The following is a 19,627-nucleotide window of genomic DNA, read 5'->3' as shown; positions in this document are numbered from 1 at the left end:
GGTTTCACCAAGGTTTCTCAGTGACAACATTATTGACATTTGAGGCTGGACAATTCTTTATTATGTGGAGTTGTATTAGGATGTTTAGCAGTGAGAGGAGGGTTAAAATGGCAGAGGAGTGGGGTGACCCTAAGCTTGCCTTCTCTCTCAAACCCACAGCTAGGTAAATATTAAATCATTCTGAACAGTGAAGAAATCAATCTGAGGACTGAGAGAACAAAGCTGTACATCTATAAGCAGAAAAATGATCACCTCATGGCTGTCTCTCTCTCTCTCTCTCTGTCAAATAAATAAATAAAATCTTAAAAAAAAACACATGCAGGGAATTGCACAAGATAAACTCTTCCCCTTAACCACTGACTGGGAAAAGGAGAGAGTTTAAATATCACATTTTTTTTTAATAAACAGTGGAGCACAGAGTCTGAAGTTTCAGAGGTCTTCAGCATTGCCAGTGTCATACCTGGAGTTCTTGGTGGTGCTCCAGCAGGGTAGGAGGGTGGAGACCCAGAATCAGGTAGCATGGTCTGAGGATTCCCTGGGTCATATGCATAGAAACAAGTCCCCTGCTTGGAGTGCATTTGGTAGAGGTGATATAGTCTCTCAGGGGGCAAAAGACCCTGCACGCACCATTGAGCAGCCTTGTTCACCAGCATAGGAATTAAGGTGCTGGATGAGGGCAGCAAACCTTGGCTCTGGCTTTGTGCTGTGCTCTCCATAAACTCTGCACTGCTGCACAGTCATGCCACCATTTTCTGGGACAAGCTTCCTGCAACAACCACAGTGCAGGAAGACCCTCCCCCAGAGGATCAGCATAGGTCCATGTCATAGGGGTCTCTGAAGTTTGGAGTTTTGAAGCCCAGCCATGCCTGAGATAAAACACCGGAGTGGTGTGCAGCCTGGCAGGCAGACAGCTGAGACACAGACAGGGTGAAGGCAGGGATCAGACAGAAGCCAGGAACACAGGAGGGGCGATTGCTCATCTGTGAGGGTTTCCTGAAGAGTAGTGGGTGAAGCTTCCTGGTCCAGACGTGAGAGAGCAGGGCAGGGCTATTTTCTTTCTTCTTCTTCTTTTTTTTTTTTTTTTTTTTTAGTTTTTATTTTGTTACATTAGTCACGATACAGTACATCCCCAGTTCTTGATGCAATGTTCCATGATTCATTATTTGCGTATAACACCCAGAGCACCATGCAATATGTGCCCTCCTTAATACCCATCACTGGCCTATCCCAATCCCCCACCCCCTTCCCCTCTGAAGCCCCCAGTTTGCTTCCCAGAGTCCACAGACACTCATGGTTCATTCCCACTTCTGTTTACCCCCCTTCATTCTTTCCTTCCATCTCCTACCAATCTTCCTATTTCTTATGTTCCATAAATGAGTGAAACCATATGATGATTGTCTTTCTCTGCTTGACTTATTTCACTTAGCATAATCCCCTCCAGTCACCTCCATGTTGCTGCAAATGTGAAATTGTTCTTTCTGATGGCTGAGTAATATTCCATTGTATATATGGACCACATCTTCTTAATCCAGTCATCTGTTAAAGGGCATCTCGGCTCCTTCCACAATTTAGCTACTGTGGACAACGCTGCTATGAACATTGGGGTGCATATGGCCCTTCTCTTCACTACACCTGTATCTTTGGGGTAAATACCCAGTAGTGCAGTTATTGGATGATAGGGTAACTCAATTTTTAACTTTTTAAGGGACCTCCACACTGTTTTCCAAAGTGGTTGTACCAACTTGCATTCCCACCAACAGCATAAGAGGGATCCCCTTTCTCCACATCCTCTCCAACATCTGTTGTTTCCTGCCTTGTCCAATTTTGCCATTCTAACTGGTGTAAGGTGGTATCTCAATGTGGTTTTGATTTGAATTTCCCTGACGTCTAATGATTTTGAACACTTTTTCCTGTGTCTGTTAGCCATTTGTATGTCTTCATTGGAAAAGTGTCTGTTCATATCTTCTGCCCATTTATTGATTTGATTATTTGTTTCTCGTGTGTTGAGTTTGAGAAGTTCTTTGTAGGTCTTGGATACCAGTCTTTTATCTGTAGTGTCATTTGCAAATATCTTCTCCTATTCCGTGGGCTGCCTCTTAGTTTTTTTGACTGTTTCCTTGGCTGTGCAGAAGCTTTTTATCTTGATGAAGTCCCACAAGGTCATTTTTTCTTTTGTTTCTCTTGTTTGGACATGTGTCATGAAAAAAGTTGCTGTGGCCAATGTCAGAGATGTTGCAGCCTGATTTCTCCTCTAGGATTTTGATGGATTCCTGTCTCACATCGAGGTCTTTCATCCATTTGGAGTTTATCTTTGTATATGGTGTGAAAGATTGGTCAAGTTTCATTCTATTGCATGTAGCTGTCCAATTTTCCCAGCATCATTTACTGAAGAGACTGTCTTTTTTCCTCTGGATGTTTTTTCCTGCTTTGTCAAAAATTAGTTGCCCAAAGAGCCAAGGGTCCATTTCTGGATTCTCTATTCTGTTCCATTGGTCTATGTGTCTGTTTCTGTGCCAGTACCATGCTGTCCTTGTGATCACAGCATTGTAGTACAGCTTGAAATCTGGCAACGTGATGCCCACAGCTTTGTTTTTCCTTTTCAACGATTCGCTGGCGATTCAGGGCCTTTTCTGGTTCCACACAAATTTAAGAGCTGTTTGTTCCAGTTCTTTGAAAAATGTCTTTGGTATTTGATCAGGATGGCATTGAAGATGTAGATAGCTCTGGGTAGCATAGACATTTTAACTATGTTAATTCTTCCAATCCATGAGCATGGAATATTTTTCCATCTTTTTGTGTCTTCTTCAGTGTCTTTCTAGAGTGATTCGTAGTTAGTAGAATATAGATGCTTCACATCTCTGGTTAATTTAATTCTGAGATAACATATGATTTTTGGTGCTATTGTAAATGGAATGGATTCCCTAATTTCTCTTTCTTTAGTCTCATTGTTCGTGTATAGAAAAATCAACTGATTTCTGAGAATTGATTTTGTATCCCACCACATTACTGAATTGCTCTATAAGTTTTAGTAGTTTGGGGGTGGAGTCTTTTGGGTTTTCCATATAGAGTATCATGGAATGTTTGACTTCTTCTTTGCCAATTTGGATACATTTTATCCCTCTTTGTTGTCTGATTGCTGTTGCAAGGACTTCTAGTACTATGTTGAATAATAATGGTGAGAGTGGGCATCCTTGTCGTGTTCCTGATCTTAAGGGAAAGGCTTTCATCTTTTCCCCATTGAGAATGATATTCACTGCAGGTTTTTCATAGATGGTTTTTATGAAATTGAGGAATGTACCCTCTATCCCTACACTCTGAAGGGTTTTAATCAGGAAAGGATGCTGTATTTTGTCAAATGATTTTTTGCATCAATTGAGAGAATCAGATGGTTCTTGATTCTTTTCTTGTTGATATGATCTGTCACACTGATTGATTTGCGAATGTTGAACCACCCTGGCATCCCACTTGGTCATGATGGATAATCCTTTTCATGTTGTGTTGGATCCTATTAGCTAGGCTCTTGTTGAGAATTTTGGCATCCATATTCATCAGGGAAATTGGTCTGTAATTCTCCTTTTTGATGGGGTCTTTGCCTGGTTTGGGAATCAAGGTAATACTGGCCTCATAGAATGAGTTTGGTAGTTTTCCTTCTGTTTCTATATTTGGAAACAGCTTCAGGAGGATAGGTATTATTTCTTCTTTGAATGTTTGGTAGAATTCCCTGGGGAATCCATCAGGCCCTGGACTCTTGTTTTTTGGGAGGTTTTTGATCACTGCTTCAATCTCTTCATAATTAATCGGTCTGTTTAAATAATCAATTTCTTCCTGTTTCAGTCTTGGTAGTCTATAGGTTTCCAGGATGGCATCCATTTCTTCCCAGTTGTTTAATTTATTGGCATAAAGTTGTTGATAAAAGTTTCTAATGATCCTTCCTATTTCATTGGCATTGGCCGTGATCTCTCCCCTTCATTCATAATTTTATTAATTTGGGTCCTTTCTCTATTCTTTTGAATAAATCTGGCAAGTGGCTTATTGATCTCATTTATTCTTTCAAAGAATCAGCTTCTAGTTCTGTTAATCTGCTCTACTGTGCTCCTGGTCCCTAATTCATTGATCTCTGCTCTGATCTTGATCAACTGCCTTCTCATGTGATGGTTAGGTCTATTCTTCTGTTCCAGCTCCAGCTTCTTGAGGTGAGAATATAAAACTGCACTTTAAATTTTTCTATTTTGAGTGCGGCTTGGATGGCTATGTATTTTCCCCTTAGGACTGCCTTTGCAGTGTCACACAGGTTTTGGACCAATCTGTTTTCATTTTCATTGATCTCCAAAAATTGTTTAAACTGATTTTTAATTTCCTGGTTTACCCAATCATTCTTGATCAGGATGGTTCTTAGTTTCCAAGTATTTGAGTTTCTTCGAAAATTTTCTCTGTGATTGAGTTCCAGTTTCAAAGCATTGTGGTCTGAGAATATGCAGGGAATATTCTCAGTCTTTTGGTATTGGTTGAGACCTGTTTTGTGACCCAGTATATGGTCTATTCTGGAGAAAGTTCCATGTGCATTCGAAAAGAATGAGTTTTCTGTTGTTCTTGGGTGTAGTGTTGTGTATATATCTATGAGGTCCATCTGGTCCAGTATGGCATTCAAAGCTCTTGTTTCTTTGTTGATTTTCTGTTTAGGTGATCTGTTTATTGCTGAAAATGGAGTATTGAGGTCCCCTACTATTAACATATTATTATCTATATGTCTCTTTATTCTGGTTAAGAGTTATCTTGTGTATCTAGCTGCTGCACTGTTGGGGGCACAGATATTTATAATTGTCATATCCACTTGTTGGATACATCTTTTAAGAGCAATATAGTGTCCTTCTGTATCTCTAACAACAGTCTTTAGTTTAAAATCTAATCTGTCTGATATGAGAATTGCTACCCCAGCTTTCTTTTGAGGTCCATTGGCATGAAAAATGGTTTTCCATCCCTTCACTTTCAGTCTGGGTGTATCTTTAGATTCAAGATGAGTCTCTTATAGAAACAAATGGATGGGTCATGTCTTTTTATCCAATCTGCAACCCTGTGGCTTTATGGGAGCATTTAGGCCATTCACATTGAGAGTGATTATTGAGAGATGTGATTTTAAAGATGTCATGTTGCCTGTGAAGTCTTTGTTTCTGTAGATTGTAAATTTTTTTCCTGTATCACTCTTGGGGTCTTTTTACTTTTATAGAACCTCCCTTAGTATCTCCTGTAGGGCTGGTTTGGTGGTTACGAATTTGGTCAGTTTCTGCTGATTCTGAAAGGTCCTTATCTCTCCATCAATTCTAAATGACAGCCTTGCTGGATAAAGGAGCCTTGGCTGCATGTTCTTCTCGGATAGAGCTTTGAAAATACCCTGCCAACCCTTCCTATCTTACCCGGTCTGTGTAGACATGTCTGACTTTATTCTGATATTCTTACCTCTGTACATAAGGAATTTCTTTGCCCTGGCTACTTTCAATACTGTATACTTGGATCTAATATTTGTGAAATGCATTATGACGTGACGTGGTGTAGGTCTGCTCTCATTGACCTTGGGAGGGGTCTTCTCTGTCTCTTGGATATGAATGCTTGTTTCCTTTGCCAGATTAGAGAAGTTCTCAGCTACAATTTGTTCAAATATCTCTTCTAGACCTCTCTCTTTCTCCACCACCTTGGGGATGCCAATGATTCTGACATTGGAACGTTTCATTGAATCAGTTATCTCCCGTAATCTACATTCTTGAGATTGGATTTTTTTGAGACAAGTTTCTGTTTTAACTTTGTCTTTTACCATCCTATCCTCCAATTCACTAATTCGTTCTTCTGCCTCATTTGCACTGGCCGTCAGAGCATCTATTTTAGACTGCATTTGATTCTTAGCATTTTTAATTTCTGCCAGATTTGCTCTCATTTCCTCCCTTAGAGATTCTATATTCTCATTAATATTTTTGTTAGTATTTTTACCAGCCTACACATCAACTTGACCATTGTTACTCTGAACTCCATTTCTGACAATTTGGTTATATCCATATCCATCAGTTCTGTGGCAGAGGCCACAGACTCATTATCTTTTCTTTGCTGGTGGGGGATTTCTCCTTCTCATCATTCTAATGAGGAGAGTTTGCTGGGATGCCTAGAGCCGAAATTATTGACCAGGACCCAAGCAGTGTTCACTTGTTTTATAGGGACCTTAGGGATGTGGGCTTCTTGATTTTTCAGACTGCCTTCTGGGGGAGGGTCATGCCACGCTGGTACTCAGGCAACACTGTTTGGGTAGAGTTGCTCTGTCCCCTGCGAGGGGGGATCAGGATGGGCACAATGTGAGCTGGTATTTCTGGGCTTTTGTTCTCTGCCAGCTTTCCCTGGTGGTTTTCTGTGACTCTTCTGAGAGTCAGAGCAGCAGTGGCTGTTTCCTAGCCTCTGTCTCAGAACAGAGAGATCACAGTCCACTCTCCACTGAGCTCTCCTGGCCAGTGTAACTCTGTTTCTGTTGGTGCTGCTAAAAACCCTGCAGCATCCAGGGTTGTGCACCCCACAGCTGCTCTCCCAGCCCTCACTTCCAGGGCTGGCACAACTCTTTCCTTTGTGCTTCTAACACCACCAGCCGCCCCTGGTTCCTGTGCATGCTCCTGACCTCTCTGTTTCAGTGTGGTTTGCGCTCCGGATCTCCTGGTTTCAGTCTGGTTCGTGCACACGCTCCCAAGCTCCCAGTATCAGTCCACTTCCAGTGAGTGCTCCGGAGCTCTGGTTTTCACTCTGGTCACATGCCCGTTCCCAGGCTCATGGTCTCAGTCTGCTATTGCATGGGTGCTGGTCCATGAGTCCAGCCCACTCCCCAGTGCAGGTGGCTACTGCTTCCTGGCACCTGAGCATGTTGGCTCCCTCCCCCTTCCATTTATCTTCGGATATCTGTGCACGGATTCATGGCTCCCCACTTCGTACCTCAATATTCAGCACTGGAGATGTTTGTTTGTAGAGATCCAGATGTATCTTCCTGCATCTCAGGCTGATTCCTTGGGTTTTCAGGTTGGTCTGGTAGATATCCAGCTTGACTCAGGGGACCAGCTGAGAAAGGGGTCCCCTACTCCTCTGCCATCTTTTCTCCTCCTTGCAGAAAGTGGTTGCATTTTTGTTCATAGTTTCTGCTACTCTTTTCTTTGTTCTCCAGTTGCGTTCATAGGTATTCAGAATGGTTTGGTAGCTCTCTAGCTGAATTCCTGGGACCAGACGAACTTTAAGTCTTCTGCTCCTCCACCATCTTGGAGAATTCTGGGTTCTGGGCAGGGTGTGGATGGGCAATTCCTTTGCTCTTTGTGCCATCAGCTAAGTGGTCCACAACTGGCAGATGGGATGGTCAGGAGGTTCCCAAATGGCTTCACTGCATGTCCAAGAGTATTGACTCTTGTCTTGGGCACCCGCAAGATGAACAGATCTCCACACTCCCACCAGAATCTTAGAAGTTTATATGAAGGGCATAGCTGGGTTTAGTCCCCACATAGACTGTTCGGATGGTCTCAACAGCACATTGGTTTCTCAAGGCTGCATCCTTGAAGAATGGCAGGCTGCAGGAAAGGTGTGCAGAATGTCAGGGCAAAGCCATTTTCACCCCCAACCCATCAGCACTGACCTACATGGGTGAAAAAAACAGCACCACCAAGTGGTGGCTGGAGCCAATTAAACCAAGCCCTACCCCCTTGTGCCATGCAGGTGTATCTCCACTAGAGCAAGTTCACCAGAGAATCTGAGGAGCAGGCCTCTCCCCCAGAAGACCAGCACAAACCCCTTGCATGCACCAAGTCTACTAAAAGTCCTGCAAAGCTTCAGCTCTGGGGAAACAGAATCTAGCTTCCTTTTTTGTTGTTGTTGTTTCATTTTTGTTTGTTTTGTTTTTTGGTTACAGAAAACAATTTTTTAAAAATTATTTTATTTTTATTTTTATTATTTTATTTTTTTTTAATTAAATTAAATTAAGTTTAATTTAATTTTTATTTTTTGGATCAAGCTTCTCTTAACAAGCAGATCAAAACATACCTAAAAACTTTTATTTGTATTTTTTTAAACCTCCAAAATGTCAAGAGGGAGGAATTTACCTCAAAAGAAAGAACAGGAAGAAGTTACAGTCAGGAATTTAATCAATATAGACATAAGGTGTCTGAACTAGAATGAAAAAAAAAAAAAAAGAAAAGAAAAGAAAGCAATTATAAGGATACCAGCTGGGATTGGAAAAAGAATAGAAGACACTAGAGAATCCCTTACTGCAGAAATAAAAGAACTAAAACCTAGTCAGGACAAAATTAAAAATGCTATAGCCAAACCCAATCAAACCCAAGTCGATGTCATGACAATGAAGATGGATGAAGCACAGGTATGAATCAGTGATATAGATGATAAAATTATGGGAAATAATGAAGCTGAAAGAAGAGGGGAAAATGGTATTGGATCATGAATGTAGAATTAGAAAGCTCAGTGACTCCTTAAAACCCATTAACATTTGTATTGTAGGAGTCCCAGAAGATGAAGAGAGAGAAAGGGGGCAGAACGTTTATTTGCACAAACTGTACCTGAAAACTTCCCTAATCTAGGGAAGGACACAGACTTCAAAATCCAAGAAGCCCAGAGAACTCCCACTAAATTCAACGAAAGCCAGCCATCACCAAGACATATGGTAGTCAAATTCACAAATGCACATGGAAAAATTTTGAAAGCAGCAAAGGAAAAAAAAAGTCCTTAACCCACAAGGGGAGACAGATCAGGTCACAGCAGATCTGTTCACAGAAATTAGGCTGGCCAGGAGAGAGTGGCATAATATATTCAACATGCTGAATGGGAAAAATATTCAGTCAAGAATACTTTATCTAGCAAGGCTGTCATTCAGAATGGAAGGAGAGATAGAGTTTACAGGACAAGCAAAAACTAAAGGAGTTTGTGACCACTAAACAAGCCCTGAAAGAGACATTAAAAGGACCATTTGGGGGGATGTGGAGGGAGAGCAAAAGCAACAAAGACAAAAAAGGAATAGAGAACATCATCAGGAATACCAATTTTATAGGACACACAATGACACTAAATTCATATCTTTCTATAATCACTCTGAATGTAAATTGATTAAATAATCCAATCAAAAGACACAGGGTATCAGAATGGATAAAAAAAAAAGAAGACCCATCTATATGCTGCCTACAAGAGAGTCATTTTAAACCTAAAGATACCAGCAGACTGAAAGTGAAAGGTTGGAGAACTGTCCATCTTGCTAATGAACATGAAAAGAAAGCTGGAGTAGCCATACTTATGTCATACAACCTAGATTTTAAACCAAAGACTGCAACAAGAGATGAAGAAGGGCATTATATCATAATTAAGGGGTCTTTCCATTAAGAAGATTTAACAATTACAAATATTTATGCCCCTAACTTGGGAGCAGCCAAATATTTAAATCAATTTTAATTGATAAGGAAACCCATTGATAATAATACAATAATAGCAGGGGACATTAATACCCCACTAACAGCAATGAATAGATCATCTAGGGAAACAATGGCTTCAAATGACAGACAAGGCCCAATGGATTTAACAGATATATTCAGAACACTTCATCCTAAAGCAGCAGAATACACATTCTTTTTGAGTGCGCATGGAATATTCTTCAGAATAGATCACGTACTGTGTTACAAATCAGGCCTCTCTTCAAGTACCAAAAGGGACTGAGATCAAACCATATGTATTTAAAGGTCACAATGCTATGAAACTTAAGTCAACCACAAGAAAAAATTTGGAAGGACTTCAAATCCATGGAGGTTAAACATAGTACAAAAGAATGAATGGGTTAACCAGGAAATTAAAGAGGAAATTTTTAAAAAGTACATGTAAGCAAATGAAAATGAAACATGACAGTCCAAAACCTCTGGGATGCAGCAAAGGCAGTTCTAAGAAGGAAGTATATTGTAATACAGACCTACCTCAAGAAGAAAAAAATGACTGAAATACACAACTTCACCTTACATCTAAAGGAGCTAGAAAAGGAAGAGTAAAGGAAGCCCATATCCAGCATAAGAAAGAAATAATAAAGATTAAAGCAGAAATAAATGATATAGAAATAAACAAACAAAAATAGTAGAACAGATCAATAAAACTAAGAATTGGTTCTTTGAAAGAATCCATATAATTGAAAAACCCCTAGCCAGACTTATCAAAAAACAAAGGAGAAAGGACCCAAATAAATAAAATCATGAATGAAATAGGAGAGATCACAAACAATACTACAGAAATACAAACAATTATAAGAGAATATTATGAAGAATAATATGACAACAAACTGGGCAATCTGGAAGCAAATTCCTAGAAACATTCATACTACCAAAACTGAAATAGGAAGATATAGAAAATTTGAACAGACCCATAAACAGTAAAGAAATTGAATCAGTAATAAAAACCTCCCAACAAACAAAAGTCCAGAGCCAGATGGCTTCCCTGGGGAATTCTACCAGACATTTAAAAGAAGAGTTAATACCTATTCTTCTCAAACTGTTCCAGTATGGTATCTGCACAAAAACAGACACATAGATCAATGGAACAGAACCCAAACCCAGAAAAGGTGACTCCTGGGTGGCTCAGTCCGTTAAGTGTCCAACTCATGATTTTGGCTTGGGTTGTGGGATGGAGCCTCAAGTTTAGGTCTGTACTCAGTGGGAGTCTGCTTGGGTTTCTCTCCCCCTTGCCCTTCTCCCCCTCTGTCAAATAAACAAATAAATAAATATTTTAAATATTTAATATTTATAAAAAATATATTTTTTAAAGGAAAGAAAACCGAGAAATGGTACTACAACTATATGGTCAACTAATCTTTGACAAAGAGGGAAAGAATATCCAGTGGAAAAAAGACAAGCCTCTTCAAGAAATGGTGTTGGGGAAACTGAACAGCAACATTCAGAAGAATGAAACTGGACTCTGCTTTCTTATACCATACACAAGAACAAATTCAAAATGGATGAAAAATCTAAGTGTGAGACAGGAATCCATCAAAATCCTAGAGTAGCACATCGGCAGCAACCGCTTTCACCTTGGCGATAGAAACTTCTTATGCAACACGTCACTGGTGGCAAGGGAAACATAAGCAAAAATGAACTATTGGGACTTCATCAAGATAAAAATCTTCTGCACAGTGATGGAAATAATCCACAAAATTAAAAGGCAGCCTACAGAATGGATATTTGCAAACAACATTATTGGATAAAGTGTTAGTATCCAAAATCTATAAAGAACTTATCAAACTCAACACCTAAAAAACAAATAATCCAGTCAAGAAATGGGCAGAAGACATGAATACACACTTTTACAAGGAAGACATCCAGATGGCTAGCAGACACATGGAAAGACACTGAACATCACTCATCACCAGGGAAATACAAATCAAACCCACGAGGAGATATCACATCACACCTGTCAGCATGGCCAAAATTAACAACACAGGAAACAACAGGCATTGGTGAGGATGTGGAGAAAGATGAACCCTCTTACCCTGTTGGTGGGAATGCAAACTGGTGTTGCTACTCTGGAGAACACTTTGGACATTCCTCAAAAAGTTAAAAATAGAGCTACCCTGTGATGCAGCAGTTGCAGTACTAGATATTTATCCAAAAGTTACAAAAATACAGATTTGAAAGAGTACACGCATCCTGATGTTTATAGCAGCATTATCAACAATAGCCAAGCTATAGAAAGAGCCCCATTGACCATCAAATGATGAATGGATAAAGAAGATGTGGTATATATATAAAATAGAATACTACTCTGCCATCAAAAAGAATGAATTCTTGCCATTTGCAACAATGTGGTTGGAGCTAGAGTATATTATGCTAAGTGAGATAAGTCAGTCAGTGAAAGACAAATACCATATGATCTCACTCATATGTGGAATTTAAGAAACAAAACAGATGAACATGTGGGAGGGGAGGAAATAGAGAAAAATAAACCATAAGAGACTATTAAGGATAGAGAACAAACTGAGGGTTGATGGAGGGAGGTGGGTGATGGATGGGCTAGATGAGTGGCGGGTATTTAGGAGGGCACTTGTTCTGATGAACACTGGATGTTGTATCTAAGTGATGAATCACTGAATTTTACTCCTGAAACCAATATATCTTTTTTATTTGTTTGAGAGAGAGAGGGAGAGCACACACATGAGTAGAGGGGTTGGGGAAGGGCAGAGGGAAAGGGAGAAGCCGACTCCCTGCAGAGCAGGGATCAGGACACTGGCTCAATACCAAGACCCCAGGATCATGACCTGAGCTGAAGGCAGATGCTTAACCGACTGAACCACCCAGACTCCCCTCCTGAAACCAAATGAAATGCAAATCAGAACCAAATCAAGGGGATCCAGATCTGAGCTTGCCTTGTCATAAACATTTGTGATTATACAGTAATATGTTTTAATTTTATTGTATGATTTAGAAATGTTATAGCAACCAGCATAATTTTATAAGTGATATTTTTCTCCTACTTGTATTGCTATATGGTTTGGTTTTATATTGCACTGTATGCTAAATAATCAGAATTTAAATAAAAATTTTTTAAAAAATGTTTAGCAGCATTTCTGGCTTCTACCCACAAGATGGCAGTAACACCTCCCTGCCCTTACCTTTCATGACAACCAAAAATGTCCCCATAGATTGCCAAATGTCACCTGTGAGCCCAAATCACCCCTGGTTGAGAACTTATGTTTTATATATAACACTTTAAAGGGTAGGAATAAGTGCTGTACCATAAATATTTAGCCTACTCACTGTTTTGTGGAAAACACACACACACACACACACACACACACGACTTAGTTTTAGTTTGTACTATTTGCCAATTTCCATACTCCCTTAATGGATTGTTTCAAGCTCAAATGCCATCAACCTGCTTGCATAGTTCCTAAAGGTTTAGCAGTAATCTTTAGCAAGGTTTTATAAAGCCTGCTTCAGCAAATTACAGATAAGGATTAACAGTGCTTGAGTGAATAGAGCAGTCCAACTGAGACTGTTGATGTTAAAGTGATTCCTGGACCAGGATTCTAGTAACCAAGAATAGGCCCAGAGCTCCAACTTTTGTGGTCTCCTTTCCTTTCATTGTGGACTTTGACACCTATTCTCAATGTTCTCTATCAAGATCTAATGACTTGCTTTCCTTGGAACTTTTCAGTGAAGCTGCTACAGCCGAATTCCAAGATAGAAAAGTCTTTGCCATTCAGGCAGGACTGAGATGACAAGACTCCCTATTTCCTCCTGGCCAGTCAAGTAGACAAATTGGATTCAAGGCCTCTAGAGAAAGCCCTTAACAATATGGGCTCAAGGTCCTGGCAGATTTATGCCCTTCTTTCATTTCTCTTAGGTAATAAGTCAACTGGGTTGACCTGTAGCTTGAAATAGTCCAAAGAGTGCATCTAGGGTAGGATATGTGTAGTAGTCTTGGGATGACTGTGTAGAACTTTGGACAAGGGTCAATCAAATCTCTGTGTAGTGAGAAGACATATGGTAATGGGTGTGTGAAGTCAGAGAATAAGCTTTGTAGAAATAATTCTAAAGATTAATTTGTCTGATTTTCCCAAGTGATTGTCCAAGTCCAGGCAAATTCTCAGTTCTGAGTATGATGCCTCAGCCTTTATAATGCTGAAGACTGTTCACATGTGGCACAATGTATTATTAGACTATTTACATATCTTGCATGAAAGGCATTGGCATTGGTACTGGACAACATATACATAATTTTTGATAAAATAGTACTCTAACTCTACTAGTGATGACAAAAAATCAGTAAAATGGCAAGGTTAGTTTTATACTAAAATAGCAATACAAGTAGGAGAAAAATATCACTTATAAAATTATGCTGGTTGCTATAACATTTCTAAATCATACAATAAAATTAAAACATATTACTGTATAATCACAAATGTTTATGACAAGGCAAGCTCAGATCTGGATCCTCTTGATTTGGTTCTGATTTGCATTTCATTTGTGAATGGCATTACATTGCCAAGTTCAGTCATACGTAAGCTTCTCTAAAACTTCAAAGATTTCAATTTATCCTTTTAATTCTGGCTTTTTACTTAACTATTTTGCCAAGGAAACTAGAAACAAATTTTGAGATAAATGTAAATACCTTGTATTATATACTGATTTTCACCTTTTAAACTTTCCCTTCCTTTCTTACTCTATTCATCATTTGTTCATATAAATGTTTGAGTATCTATAGTGGTGCCCAAATCTATATTTGGTGCTAGGGAAACAGAGGCTATGATTGAGGTTTCATCCGTAACTTTGTGAGGCTACCATCTCAAGCAATAAATAGACAGTAAACAATATTATATTGTATGTATAATATCAATAAATGGATACTGTTTTGCAACACCGGGAGGTCATAACAAACTCTTGGAAGGAAATCTGGGAAACTCTATGAAGAAAGAGGTACTTAATAATATGGCAGTCCTTCAAAGACTTAGAAATAGAGTTACTTACTGTATGACACAGCAATTCTATTCCTTCATATATACCTAAGAAAATTAAAAACATACTGATCACACAAAAACTTGTACATGAATATTTATTAGCAGTTTTACTCATGGTGACCAAAAAGTGGGAACAACCTGTATTCATTAACTGACAAATAGATAAATAAAATGTTATATGCATACAATGAAATATTATTTAGCAATGAAAAGGAATGAGGTACTCACTCATCTTCAAGGTGAATGAAACTTAAAAATATTATACTAAATGAAAAAAATTCACAAAAACCACATATTATATGATTTTATCTTTTATAAAATATCTAGAATAGATAAAACTATAGAGACAGAAAGTAGCCCAGGGTTGGGGCTGGGGGAAGGAGGAGGGGAAGTGACAACTAATGGGTACAGACCTTCTTTGGGCATGATCAAAATGTTCTAAAATTGGTCATGTACACACAGCTTTGTTAACATATTAAAAACAATTGCATGCCTTAAATGGATGGATTGTATATGACTTATATCTTAATAAAGGTATTTTGTATCACATTAGTCATATATCTAAAGCTCTTAGAATGACGCAAGTGCTATATGAGAGCTAGCTGTTATTATTTAAAATAAAAATTAAAACAAGAGATCATTTTTCACTTTCCAGGTTGGTAGAGATTAAATAGTTCAATAATATATAGTAATGACCAGAATATCCACAAGCACTCAACTCTCCCACACTGTAGGTAGGAATGTAAGTCGGTTCCTTTTAGTTAGAGGACAGGAGACTTTACTTATTAAGATGATAAATATTCATAATTTTTGACTCAATAATTTTAAAGAATTTGTCTTTGTTCATCATAGCCTAGTTTATATTATCAAAAGATCTAAATAACTATTAATGATGTCTGGTTTAATAAATGATGGTACCACCATATAAGGGAAATTCACCTGGCCGTTAAAATTTTAAAAAGAGAGGTGCTCTTCATAAGCTCATCTCTAAGTCACATATTAAGTGGAAAAATAAATTGCAGAACAGTTCTTACAGTATGCTAACATTACTGTAAAAGTAAGTTGTGAATTTGTGGATAAATATGAACATACACAAGCACACATTTACAAACACATTTATGCTTATAAATGCATAGACTTTCTACAAAGGTACATAAGAAAGGGAACTAGCTGCTTCTGGAGAAAGACTGGAGGATTGAAAGTATGAGGTTAGAAGAAGACTTTTATTTGGTTGCACACACATTTGTGCTGTTTGAAGTTTTTTTGTCTTTTGTGGTTTTATTTTGGTCAAGAATAAATTACTTTTTTTACTAAAGAGTTAGTTAAGAGGAAGAAGAGAAATATAAGGCCAGCAGAAAGCTCCAGTCAAATAAAGTTATCCTCCATTTTCATAATCCAGGTAGATTTGGCTTAGATTATGACAAGTTTCACAATTTCAAAATTCAGTAAAAATTAAAAATAAAAAATATCTTGCTTTCTCCCACATTTAACACTGGATCATCTTTTCCTCAGTGTTATTAATTCCCCCAACAGCTATTGACCAAGAACCTCTTAAGTTCCCAGCATAGTCTGACGCTGTGGGAAGTACCACAGAGGTGATAAGAACAATACCTTCCTTCATGTTACATAAAATTTAACAAGATAAACAAGAAAAATTCAAGTAATAAAAGAGTTAATAATTATTCAAGTTAATTCTGTCTGAAGCTTCCTAAAATAGCTTTTTTTGAGATGTTACAGTGTCACTAGAAGTCAGCAGGGGGCACTTCAAACATATCTGTGCTGAGTTCAATTTAGCTCCTTTTCACCTTAGGTCTTTGATGTTTTGTCTGAAGTTACCTCAGAATGTGAAGTCCTCAACAAAAAACACTTGTGGTCTTACATATTCAAGTCATGAACTAGGTCTCAAAGAAACTCTCTGTTTATTTCCTACATGGATTTCAGTTTTTAAGTTTTTTTTTTTAAATAAAACTACTTAAAAATAAACATGGATTATATATCCAGTACGTTATTTGTGGGACATTCATTTTGGTTTTTATGAGCTGTCTTCTAGAAAAGGCCTACACCTTTCTCCCCCTCAGCCAGTCACAGTATATGTCTCTCTGGTAGGTTCTGATGTGTCTTCCTCACCATAAAGCCTTGTTCCAGGACATGTCATTGCAATGCATTGGCTTTTTAAATTATTTTTCACTCTCTTTTTAAAAATTATGTTTTATTTCTCTTCTAAACTTTATTCACGTAAATCTTTTAATGCTGATATTAAAATATGATTTCTTTCTTTCGTTGTCTACTTTTTTTTTTTTTAAGATTTTATTTATTCAACAGAGATAGAGACAGCCATCGAGAGAGGGAACACAAGCAGGGGGAGTGGGAGAAGCAGGCTCATAGCGGAGGAGCCTGATATGGGACTCGATCCCAGAACACCGGGATCACGCCCTGAGCCGAAGGCAGACGCTTAACCGCTGTGCCACCCAGGCGCCCCTGTTGTCTACTTTATTTTGTTCTTGGAAGAGGGGAGGGGATGGATATCCCCAACTCAAAAAACTAAAATCCTTGAAATGTGTCTGGATTATTTAACACCATACTTTTATCCATTGAAGCAATTCTTTCCATACTCCACAGTTCCTTCACCCACAAAGCAAAGAAAGTATCACTGGTTCCTTTATTCAAACCTAGTGGAGGAAAGAGATAGTAGCAAATTGGCTAAGTATAATATTTATTTATGCTTTATCTTTTTCAAAATACAACACCCAACTTTACCAATGGAGAATTATACTCTCTCTGAATTTAACATTCTTTTGAACTGCTACTTGGGATTTCTTCAACATAGCTCTGCTAGGTGATGAATAAAAGAGGTCTGCAAGACCAGCATCTCCACTGTTCAGTAGGACAGCTCTAGCCTCAGGCACCAGATCCCAGAGCTATGATCTCAACCTCATCCTTATTGTCACATCACCATCCCTGACAGATGCAGCTCGTGCATTTGTGCATATGGTAAGTAACACTGGAAAAGTCTTTCACAGCAGTTTTTGGTTAGCATTTTGCTTTTGCTTTTTCTTATTAAAAGTCAATAGATTTTTAAGTACTTTTTATATTTACAAGTTTATATTTGTAACTTTTATTTTCATTAGCCATGTTTTTTCTACATTAAATATAATTTTTGTGATAAAGACCAGATCTACTTCAGTACTGACGTTCTTTTAGGGCCCACTTAGACATTCCAAAATATTTTGATTTAGAGAAAAAAGCCGCAAAAAATATATGCCCTAAATTATGCATGTGCAACAAACATCTGCTTCTCAGCATTTTCCAGTTTGTAATTACAGCAAGATTAAAATATAACCATCAAATTCCACCCCCCCACCACCCCTCGGGATCGCCAAAGGAAAAAACTTTATGATTTGTGGTTACTGTTATTTATTCTTGAGTTTCATCTTCCTTCAACTGTACAATGGGAATATTATTAAGTCCAGGGCTTTTTTTTTTTTTTTTGTAATAATTAACTGCAGAAAGGGATGAAAAGTGCTCAGTGTATGCAAATAGCAGTCCCTCAATCTAAATAATAGATCATAGGTAGATAGAACTTCATTACAGTTCTGGAGTTCCTGGTCCTTTCTATAGGTATAACCATTTAACTTTTTATTTACATCATTTTAAACTTGTATCAGGAGCAATGAGAGTGCTGGGTTGTTAAACATTTATTAAACAGTTTAGCTTCTTCTAATCTGAAGATTTTTAAGCCTGTTACAAAGGAAATGCCAATTGTGAAAAAAGTCAAGCATCATGCTATCGGTAATCAAATAACTTTGCTGAAGTTTGGACGACGCACTTCACTGAGGCATTTCGCTAACGCACAGGCAGTCCAGGGTCAGAGATAAACTGAGCCTCCTCAGGACACGCAGGCATCTCTGAGAACAGCCAATCAGGAGAGCGCGTTGCCGCCACACCCACCTGTTCCTTGCTTGTCGGGGGATTGGAGCCAAACTGTCTCCTTTTTTAACAGGCTGAGTTGCTAGGAGCTAATTCTTCCTGGAAATCGCTGCAACTCTGATGGACATGCAGCATAAACAGCACAGGCCATTCCAAAGCTGGTTTCATGTAAAAAAAAAAAAAAATTACTCTATCCCTTGATTTCTTTGATTTTGTTGTCTGTTAACCTGGGAAATCATTTTAAACATACATTATAAGACTCAGATTTTCCTTTATCAATTACGTAAAATCTTCTTGTAGTTCTCTGGAAGACACAGAAGTGCAGATTGGATTGTTTATCTTAGCAAACAATATTTATGTGTGAAAACAGACTTCATGAGTATTCTATATAAGATAGTATTTTTGCACTTTTGTTTATATGTCATTTATATCTTGAGCACATTCCATGCAACTGCATTCGTTTTGTGTCATTTTTTAAAATTAGAATGTACTATATATTTTTGGAGGACTACCACATCATAGTTATTCATCTCCTGCACAGTCTGTTCTAAAGTTCCTCGGAGGGGTTTAATCCTTGGTAGGTTTCAGAATTCCTCTACATGCTTTGTCATATAGAACGAATGTGCACGATATATTGTTAAATAATTGCAGTGCAAGACAATATATTGTGCTGTGGCATTCGATGCATCAAAATTAACAATATAATTTTATTTTACAGAAAACAATTTTAGAATTATTGGGGTATTATGGGATGTATTTCATTTATAAGAAAAATTTAACATATGAGCCCAGTTTAAATTCTGTGGCCTTTCAGCCTTCTCACACACAAATGTGGGTGGGGGTAGAATGAGTAGAAGGAAGCGTTAAAGATATTCAAAGAAATAATTCAATATAGACAGTGAATTGGAGGTTTTGATTTATGAACCTGTTTCTCAGATGTAGTGTGGAGTATAAAGATAATTGTTTTTCTTGGCTAATGCAAATTATTTACATCTAGAAAAATATTTGAAAGTATTCTGAACATTTTGGCAAAAAAAAATATCCAACGAGGCTTCATTATTCTTATTTTACTTGCATACCTCAAGACAACATGTTTAATAGGTTTATTAAGATATAATTTACATGCCATAAATTTCACCCATTGAAAGTGTACAGGTTAATGTTTTTAAAGTATATTTATCCAGTTGTACAACCAAAACCATA

The sequence above is a fragment of the Ursus arctos genome, unplaced genomic scaffold, assembly GCF_023065955.2.
Source record: "Ursus arctos isolate Adak ecotype North America unplaced genomic scaffold, UrsArc2.0 scaffold_11, whole genome shotgun sequence".
Taxonomy (NCBI): domain Eukaryota; kingdom Metazoa; phylum Chordata; class Mammalia; order Carnivora; family Ursidae; genus Ursus; species Ursus arctos.
This window is presented reverse-complemented; position numbering follows the sequence as displayed.